Source organism: Cupressus sempervirens, chromosome 4, assembly GCF_028749045.1.
Source record: "Cupressus sempervirens isolate cs-2001-9-10 chromosome 4, ASM2874904v1, whole genome shotgun sequence".
NCBI classification, from domain to species: Eukaryota; Viridiplantae; Streptophyta; class Pinopsida; order Cupressales; family Cupressaceae; genus Cupressus; species Cupressus sempervirens.
This window is the reverse complement of record NC_143121.1, coordinates 45,217,103-45,228,175: the sequence shown is the minus strand read 5'-3', so window position 1 is coordinate 45,228,175 and position 11,073 is coordinate 45,217,103. Positions and strand designations below refer to the sequence as shown.

Below are 11,073 nucleotides of genomic sequence, written 5' to 3'. Positions count from 1 at the left end.
TACAATGCTTGAAATATCTTGGGGGAAACTTATAGTGTGTCCACTATATTTATATTGTCCTCCTTTTGCATGTGTGACTTGTAATACAGGGTTTACTTTAGAAATTAGCACTTCTTCTACTTGGGTGAGGTTTTTTAGGACATTTGGTTGTTTTCCAAGGTCCAAGTTATTTTCTGGAGAGAAACGATGTATATCTTTTTCTAAGAATCATCTTGAGCATATGTTGTCTGAAATATTCTTTTTAATTGACATACCTGTGTACCTTTCCTTATAGCTACTAGATGTTATAACTTTTGATAATCCATCAATGCATTCTCGAAATTGTCTCATTGATTTGTAAACTTCTCCCATGAATTTTTGATTAGGCATAACAATAGGCATTGTTGATTGTTCCGGGTTGATGAAGTTTTCAATGTTGTCTAAATGTGGTGAGAATGGTAGTCCTTCATTTTTTTTTTGTCTTTTTAGTTCATTTAATCTATGTTGGTTAATTTTAGAGGCACTATATTGTCCAAAGGTAGTGGTTTGGCATTGTGTGAAGTCTGTATCATTATTTTCTGTTATTACAATCTATGAAATGTGAAGTGGTGTTTCTTTGTTTGCAGTTGACTTTTGATGTATTCTTGCAGAAATTTCTTGTTTGTTTTGATAGTAATATTTTTTTATTATACTCTCTCATCTTCTGTTTGATAATTTCAGAATCTGCAAGTTGTTGCTACATTGTTGAAAGTTTTTAAAAATAATAAAATATTAGTTTTTTGTCATAAGTATACAAGATGTATAAAGCTTTCAATAATGCAAACGTTTAATTAATATAGGTAACTATGATAATGTGCAGAATTAAACACAATAATTGTAAAAGATAGCAAAGTAGATTTTAATATGTGGATACATATGCATATAGTGAAGAATACCGATAAGAGAAAGTAATTGAGAAATACAAACTTATACATACATATATTACGATGCACTAAAACTTTTGTGTGCACGAAGTATATTTGTTGTAGACTTATAAATGAAAATTTAAAAATGTAACAAATGATAACTTACTCCATTAGTGCTCTCTCCAGCATTTGAACATGTTGACCTCATTTCCTTTCTCATAGTATCCTGCAAATTTTTGTAAACATAATTGGGTATACAAAGTGTTAAGTTACATAGGAAGTTCAAGTTTCTCACATAACATATATATACACACACATGTGTATGTGAGTATGCCATATAAAAATAATAAAGCCAACATTTGAATGATAATTTGTAGTAGGAATGAGTGATAACTCATAGTAGTTTTGAACCCTTCATCATTGGAAATTATGGTCTGACCATGGTTGGAATTTTTAGATCTTGTTTCTGTCAACATAGTATCCTATATAAAATAATTTATCCATTATAATAAATGTTTGAATCCAAACAAACAGGCCCAACCATTACACATACTGTCAAAATTTATACAAGATTTCTCATAATCATTACAGGCACAATCCATGAATACATTATACTGGATTTGGTGTGTATATAGCAGATATAAAAGGAAGGAGTGATGAGCATAAAACCACAGTGATTGCCATAATAATAAATATCAATATAAATATACAATTAGATTATGACACACCAATATTATATAAGCATCAAGGTAGACAAAATAAAGGACAAGCATTACATAGTAAAGCATATAATCAAACAACTGAACAAAAATATATCAATAAACAGTAGATTAAAAATATGTATAGTCAAAAATAGGAATAATCAAGCATCAATCAAAATACTTGATAAGGTATAATCAAATTTAATAGATCTTTTGCCTCACATTACAATGTTGAGTACATTGCCAAAAAGGACTTTTGCCAAAGAAAGAAAAATAAGATTTAAAGTTATAGATCAAATAGATATTTTATTAATATACTGTATGCATATTTAATAATCCTAAATTCTTTTCTTGAGAATAATCTTGAGAATTACTTGCAGGGATATATCCAGTATGGGTCAATCTTCTTAAATACTTCCAGTGACTACAATAAATGTCAACTTGTCGAAATAGAATCAAAGTTAGTTCTCTAATACTTCAATGGTGTAATCCCTACAAGGGATACATAGGATGCATATATAGCATTTTAGATATTATAATAGGTGGTGGAGAAGTTAAATATGGACCAAAGTCAAGCAGGAGGTTTTCTAGGCAAAGGAGTAAACTATTTGTAGGAACCATCAGCAATGACCATGTTCATGGATGAAATCTTATTACAACAAATCATGCAATCTTATCCTGGCCTATCACATTAGTTATGTTTTAGACCGACCATTTGTTATTGGGAGAGATAAAAGTTGATTCAATTTGTCCTATATCATGCAAGAACTAAGATTGCATAGAAAATATGTCTTATGTTTTGGTTGTACTGCTGCTATGCATGAACTCAATGGGAAAATTTATTGCAGTCAATTTGATCTAATTTATCATTGAAATGCACATTGTCTTTTGCATCTTTAGATAAAACCAATTACTTTGTCAGATTCAGAAGGAAGTAACTCTTGTTGTACACATTCTCCTTCTTCCTTTAACTTGTTTATGTCTCTAAGATTCTGTACTATGTCGTAAAAAATATTTTTCTGAAAAGTTTCCTTATTTACATATTTACTAGAAGAAATGACACTCTCCCTGCTTGCCAATAGGGCTAGAATTTTCTCTGAAAGATGTTCCATTTCATCCTCAGCCTTCATCCTTGCCATATCCCTATGAATCATGGATCTTGTGCAAAAAATATGTGATTGTATCCCTTCCAATCCATTATCATACAACTTACTTGAATTTGAATACAACCCAGCATTTCTTGTCCTTTGCTCTCTGGCTTCCAGGTTCTCATATCCAAAACTAGGAACTTTACAAATTCTCACGAGTTTGACATTGCTTCTGTGTTTCACAAAATTATTATTTATTAATGTACCTTAAATTCTTCTAGTGATAGGAAAAATTACTCTTCATTGCGATCTTCAAGCACTTATCCTCTCCCATTATAATCATTAATATTTTCACCACCTTTTGGTTAAGACAGTCTACAGTGCAGCATTTTTACTGTCCATTAGTAATGTGTTGTCTCCTCAAGGAATTTAGTCTTTCCCTAATCAAACAATAATATTCCTTAACAAACCCTACACTGTATGGCTTCCCTATCTGAAAATAGCTTTTTCTCACAAGTTAAATATTCATGCCTACCAATAGTCTTCACTTTCTGACATCCCTTGAATCCTGTTGTTTTACCTTTATTTGCTTATCTTTGGTTTTCTTCGTCAATTTTAAGTGGGTAAACCTAAAGTGAACAGAATGTAAAATCTCCATATTGAACGTAAGTTCCAGCCTCATTTTGGTTATTGGATGTGGGATAACATTTATTACATTTTATTAACCATAAGGATCGATCCACCATGTTACACATGCTTTGGGATAGAAAATGGTCCGAAATATTGTCTCAGACATGACAAAATTGAAAGGAATTGCCCAGTTTGAAAAGCTTGGTCCGCATGAGGAATTCTGGCCTAAGGAATTTTGGCCTAAGGATATAGTTGGACGACCGATAGATGTCATCAAGGGGTTGGTAACAAGATAAAATTATTAATCAATTTTATTGTTCAATAAAATTTCAATAAACAAATTACCAAGACTTGGAAATTAAGAAAAACATACCAAACAAAACACAATCACTCTCTTTAAAGACCCTATTGAAGTTTTGATACCATCCATGAGAGACAGAAGCTAGGAAACAATGCAATACTCTTGTTCTAGTATGTATTATCCAATTTATTAAAAAAATTGAAGTTCATAATATTAGATATTGTTTAAGATAAAAAATGGATTACATTGTTCTCCAAATATAGGTCATAAGAGAAATGAGTACCAAATTTCTTAAGTAGTTATTTTTATGAAAATTTCTAGCCTAAAATCAATGATAGTTCATAATGTGCTTTATCTCAAAGTAGCAATATTTAAAATTTCAAAAACCAAACATTCGATTTCACTTTTGAGGTCCAATTTTGAAGCCTTTGTGATTGCAGTTTTAAATCTTGATTCAGAATTGTAGACTTCATTTATTATTGAAAGGGTGAATCTAAACTTGTTAAAAGACACAGCTTTGATGATGTCTTCAACACTTGAATCAACTTCAGTTTCATACTATAGCATATACAACTTTGTGGCAGGCATATGCAGTAGGCTTTCCGCTACTTCATTGAAAGCAATTGCCCAAATATTAGTTGTGCGATCTTGGAGTTTTACCTGCTAGAGGTATCTGTACTTGCAGTCTGGAACTATCTTCTCGCATTTACAATAGAACCATGTCTTGTCTAGATTTTCGATGACTTTTTTATTGCATTCTTTTCCATTCACAATTATTGGGCAAGATGGGTAACAAAATGTATCTTGCTTGATGAATTTGATGGTTGCTTTTATCATTGTTTCCAAGGGTTGTTTCATTTGAATGCATTTGTCCAAGACACTTGCAATTGTGAGTGAACTTGTTGTATTATTATTTGTCAATAATATTGGCAATGATGGTATTGCAAATTATACTCCTTCAATCTTGGACTGTAGGGCTTCAGCTTCTGGTATGAATGGATCTATTATCAATATGGTTGCTGTTGTAGTATTGATGACCTTTCCCTTGAATTCAAAAATACGCCCATTCCTTATAGCAAGGACAATAATCTTAACAGAATCTTTCAAACTTCTTATTTGTTCACCCTCATTTAGACAAATGGGTCCCCACAAAGTCACATCTATTGATGCTAGAGACATGTCCATTAATGTAATACTTCTATGTTGAACCTTACTTGCATCCTTTCGTTGAACTATTGAGATATCTCCAACACTGACTACAACCCCAATAATATCAACCAATGTATTGTTTTTTATGTTTGCAATGTCATTAATTGGCCTAAAATTGTATTCAACAGTCCCAACAACCAACTCATCATCACAACATTTCAATATTGATGAATGGTCAAGAGTGATTTCCTTGTGGCTATTTAGTTTGTTGTATTGCTTGTTTGCCTCTTTCACTGAACCTTTTGAAATTGTATAGTTGCCACCTATTTGCACTCTTTCATAGTGCAGTTCTACAATGTCATTGAAGCAAACTATTCTTATTTCTATGCCTTCACTGTCCAATATGTCAAAGCTAAAAACCTAACCACTGCCTCAGTTGTTACTAAATTGTCTAAGTTTCTTTTTCATTGTAACCCTCCCTTTGATTGTCCATCTAGTTTGATATGGATTTAAATCCTTTATAGGGTTGATACACTCAGGTATTGGTAGTTCCCTGCGAGGTGTATGGATGCCAAATTTTTCTCTTTTGTTGGGTGAGACAATTGTTTTCTCTTCCACCACCTGTTCCTCTTGAGACTTATATAGATACCTTGGTTTCCCAATTATTTGATTGTCTCGTTGGATAATTTGTAGGCTGAAGATGATTATGGTCCTGTTTGAAGAGGTTGCAATGATATAAGAATTAGTTATATTTATTATATGTAAATAAATGAAAATGTGTATATAAGTTAAGTTTGATAATTGCCATGTCTACCTGGAACCTCCTGTTGCCCGAAAAACATAATTTTTCAATGATACTATAGATTATATTTTCAGCATGTCTGAGAATAACAGGTCATTGGATTTTTGTGGAAAAATTGCAAATTGCATATGTTTTCCATTAGATAAGACAATGTTATATTGATCTTGTTCTTCAAGGATAGCAATCCTTTTGAATGATAAGATTTGTAACAAGTTCTCCAGCGTTGATCGAAAAAATTGCATTGGTAGTCAATGGTGCTTCCAGTATAGGTTCCTAAAACAAATAATTTGAGTTATATAATTTTTGTTAAGGTGAGAAATTGTTAGTATAAAACTATTATAAATGTATAAAAATAATCAGTGTTACATATAATTTCAAATTTTTATATGCATGTTATATTGTTATAAAGTTTCATATTATTATATGCATGTACAAAGATATGCATATAGTGAAGAATAATGATAATAGAAGGAAATTGTGAAATATAAACTTATACATACATATATTGTGATATACTAAAACTTTTGTGTGCATGAAGTATATTTGTTGAAGGCTTATAAATGAAATTTTAAAAATGTAACGAATGATAACTTACTCCATTAGTGGTCTCTCCAGGGTTTGAACATATTGATCTATTTTCCTTTCTCATAGTATCCTGCAAATTTTGGGAAACATAATTGGGTAGACAGAGTGTTAGTTACAAACTTACATAGGCAATTTAAGTTTCTCAAATAGAAAAATCTATTTAAATATATATATATATATGTGTATGTGACTACGCTATATAAAAACATGAAAGCCAACATTTGAATAGTAGTAAAATAATTTTTCAAATTAATTGGATGATAATTTGTAGGAGGAATGAGTGATAACTCACAGTAGTTTTGATCCCTTCGTCATTGGAAATTGTGGATTGTCCATTGTTCAAATTTTTAGATCTTGTTTTTGTCGACATAGTATCTTGTGTAAATGTATATCAGTAACAAAGCACTACAAGTCAATGAATAGTAATAGTAACAAATTATGCTCCAAGTTGACTGGAGCTGGCAGGGGAGGCTGTGTGTTGACTTTATTACCAAAGTGCATCCTTCTTATTTTTATTGTTTATATTATGCTAACGGTTGCTGTAATATTTATCAGCTTTATTTTCTAACTATTTTGGCATGCTTTCTTAATCAAGCTGTAAGTTCATTCATTCATTTAATATAATCAAAGGTTTCACATCAAAGTACTAAAGAATAAATTTAGTAAGCTAAATGGGGAAAAATATTTCAATCTATAAGCAATATACTGACCCATAAGGCATTTTAATCTATAAGAAATATGCTGACCCATAAGGCATTTTAATCAAAATTTTATTGTTCAAGACAGGTCTGATTAACAATTTAACATTGTAATGATAAATACCAACACTGGTGAGTTACTTCAGAAAATAGTGGAATGTCTTGCTAGAACTTAGTGACCTAAAACTTGATAGGAAAACTTAACAGAGCACTGTACAAAAAAGACAAGATTTATCCCTATATATATTTGTCAACGGTTTTTCCATTTGAAGAACTTTAAAGACACATAGATATATGTATTAATGATAAATAATATTGCAAAAATACACAAGAATGAACTCTTCAAATGTGGAAGTATGGATATATAATTACTGTTGATTCAATTCATTCCTTAAAAAAAACTTACAAGGGAACCTCCACAGGTGATGGGACAAAAATCAACAACATGAACTATTCTGTTATAGACTATTTTGGTACTCCAAAAATCCTAGTCTTCCATTTCTTTGGAAAAAAATTCTATATAACACTTTTGCTCCTTTCTTTATATTTATTCAGTTAGAAAATTCTATATGACACTTTTATTCTATATGAACATGATCTTATCTCGTGGAATGCAATGATCAATGGTTATTCACAGCATGGGCATGGCATTGAATCCCTAAGGCTGTTTGAGCAAATGTTACACAAGGGCACAAGACCAGATGATGTGATTTACAATTGTGTTCTTACTACTTGTACACATGCAGGTCTTGGGAAGGAAGGCGATATTTTCACTCCATGAGTCATGAGCATCACATTATGCCTAGGATGGACCATTGTGCCTGCATGATTGATCTGCTTGGTCATGCTGGCCATCTAGAAGAGGCAGATGACTATATTGATAAAATGCCACTTGAACCTAATATCAGTATCTAGATGACACTATTAAGTGCTTGTAGGCTTCACGGCAATTTGGTGATTGGAGAGCATGTTGCAAAATTGCTTTTTAGTATAGAGCCTCAAAATACTTCATCATATGTGCTACTTTCAAACATCTATTCTGTAGCTGGCGGGTGGAATGATGCAGCCAAGGTGAGAAATATCATGAAAGATAGAGAAATAAGAAAGAATCTAGGGTGTAGCTGGATTGAAGTGAAAAATAGAGTGCATGCATTCAGGTCAGAGGATAGTTCACACCCACAATCAGCCGAAATCTATGTAGTGCTGAAGACATTGGTTGGGCAGATGGAGGATACAAGTTATGTTCCAAACACAAGCTTTGTACTCCATTATATGGAGGAGGAGCTCAAGAAACAAGTTTTATATTACCACAGTGAGAAGCTAGCCATTGCTTATGGACTTATGAGCACTCCTTCAGAGAACACTATTCGCATTATAAAGATCGTCCGTCTGTTAAAGACACTTCATGAGATAATTGTTTCAATATATAAACTCTTGGCTTATCATAAACCATGCAAGATGAAACCAAAAGCTATGCACAAATATTTGAATAACGCAAATATTGACTCTGTATATATACGATTTGCTATAGTACTGGTATCTATGCTAGTAAGAGTCAATTTTCCCTTTTGATAAAGAGATATTACTGATATCTATGACAGTATTGATAAACGCGTCTCCATTAGAAACAAAGGCCTCATTGAAACATTGCAATTACAAACCAGAACCAACACCGTCACACTCTTTATTATATATAGAAAAACACAGCATACATACAATCCACAGTATGCTTCAAACCAGAGGATGGTCTACACACAACTCGTTATAAGATGAAACAACCCAAAAAATAAAATTCATTTGCTCTTTCAATGCTCTGTTTCTCCCTCTTTGTGGTTTCCAGGTAGCTTCTCTTTGATCTCTTCCGTCAACCCTTTCTTCTCACCCCCTTCTTCCTCAGCCTTCACATGACCGTCTTCTTCTTCCTATTTCTTGTCTCCATGAAGCTTCAACTTGTCCTTCAATCCACCCTTCTTTGTCTCCTTCTTCTTCTCTCCCTTCTCATCTTCTTCCTCATCGCTGGACTGTACACACACAGCATTTCAACAGATCAGAGACCGATCCGTGTAATCATTTAACCAATAAAAGTACGTAAGGTAGGATGAATTTCAATAGAATGCAAAAAATTGAAATATTTGGTTAGGCAAAAGGTGGAACAAAATGCAACCAAATCTAAAAAGATGAAGGGATTGTGATCCGTTGGTCAAATTTTAATAGCACTTCCAAAAGCCAAATAAAAGATCACTGCTCAGTAACACAAAACCTTACGCCCTAACAAAAAGAGAGAGACCATAACAGGATAGTTGAGGGTATGGATTCAAATCTAAGCACTTCAGAAGGGTTAAAAAATCGATTCAAATCCAAGCACATTGGTATTCCATATGATCTATTCAACTTGGAAACGAAAGCATTGATGGGCAAAATAAACGTACAGAGCTTGAAGAAGAGCTCCTGCTGCGATGCAACTTTCCCATGAGTCCCCCTTCTTCTTTCTTCTCCTCGCCTTCGCCATGGGATTTCCCCTCCTCCACGTGGCCGTGAGACACTGGCGCAGGGTGAGCCTCGCCTACGCCGACGTGGCCGTGGGACAGGGGGATAGGGTGAATTTCGCCTACGTGTCCCTGCTCATGAGGAGCTACGCCCGCCACATCTCCCTCCACGACAGCACCATGCTGCTGATGTGTCTCCTCTTTCTTCTTCCCAAACAAGCCAAATAAACCGTGATCCCTATGCTCTGCTGCGTTTGAATCCGCCATTGTCAAGAAATTGAGATACTTGTCAAGAAATATCAATATAGAGACGGCTGCGTAAATAGCTCAAAAAGTTACATGGAAAATGAGAGTTGAGCGAAGGCCAATTTATAGGATTTCACGAACAACTGACGCGGCTTGCTGGGGCGTGGCATTTATATGTCGGTGAAATAAATGTTAACATCACGCGGATAAGACGTGAGTGGGCCCATTGAAGTAAAAGTAATGTCGACGACAAAGATAGTTATATTATAATTATGGCATGGACTATCGACTTTCCTTGTAACGCCTACATTTTGTGTTTTTTCGGTGAATGAAAATAGACATATATTACTAGTTCAAGTCTTGAATTTGATGGCTGTATTGACCCTTTTTGGTGATGGAAATAGGTATATATTACTAGTCATATGTTAGTTTTTATATATTATATATAAAATAAGGCAAGAGATAGATTTCGAGGTGTCTTGGACAAGGATATCTGTCGATTGCATATATATATAAGTTAGTAGCAATCGTGTTTTTTATAGTTAAATATATACTTAATCTATAATAAATTATATTATTAAATATTAAATATTTTTACCATATTTTATGATGCTCATTTCAAAATATGTTTAGAAAAATAGATTTCTTTTAAAAATAATGATTTTTTGTGCTTATGTTTTTTTTTTCGAGTAATTAAAATTAAATTTACGATTGACATTAGAGTTTTGGTTTACATTAGCTTATAGAGTTTTGAGTTAACATTAATACCATGATCAGCTTTAGGGGCATAAATAGGACTAGGGTTAAGAGGTTAGTGTTAGGGTCGAGAGATATTGTTCAGGTTAGGGTTACGATTAAAGTTTGAGCTAGGATTAATAAGATATTTTGGGTTATGACCAAGAATAGGTTGTGGGTTGGGATTAGGGTAAGGATAAATTGTTAGGGATAGGGTGCAAGGTTTACAAATAGTAGAAGTATGATGGTTAGGATAAACCATATGATAAGGATTAGGTTTAAGGTTCGTATCATGGTTAGGGTTGGTGTTTAGAGAAAAGATTAGTATGACAGTCAAGTTTACATGTAGAGTAAGGAATAGGGCAAGGGTTAGGGGTAGGGTAAGGATTAGGGTTATAGTTAGTATTAAGGTTAGGGATACATTTTAAAGGTTTGATTAATATCATTTAGGGAGTAAAAGCATGCTTAAGATTATGATTGCATTTATGATTTATGATTAAGGTTAGTTTTAGAATGGTAATTATAGTTAATGCTATGGTTAGGTTTTGAGAAAGGGGCAGGAGTAAATCTATTATTAAGATAACTTTAAGGTATAGGTTAAAAATTATAGTTAGGGATTATGCTTAGATTATATATTTTTGAAATAAGGAATAGAGTTTAGATTATGATTACAATTAAATTTAGGAGTCAAAATAGAGTTTTTGGTTGCATTAGGGTTACATTTTAATTAGAAATAGGGAAAAGGTTGTAGTTTTGATTATGATATAT

At 32.9% G+C, this 11,073-nt stretch overlaps 1 pseudogene; it reads left to right on the top strand.

The window, feature by feature from the left end:
* The first annotated feature begins 7,753 nt into the window (after positions 1 to 7,753).
* On the top strand, positions 7,754 to 8,611 carry LOC149559856 (pentatricopeptide repeat-containing protein At2g22070 pseudogene; annotated as a pseudogene).
* The last annotated feature ends 2,462 nt before the right edge of the window (positions 8,612 to 11,073 follow it).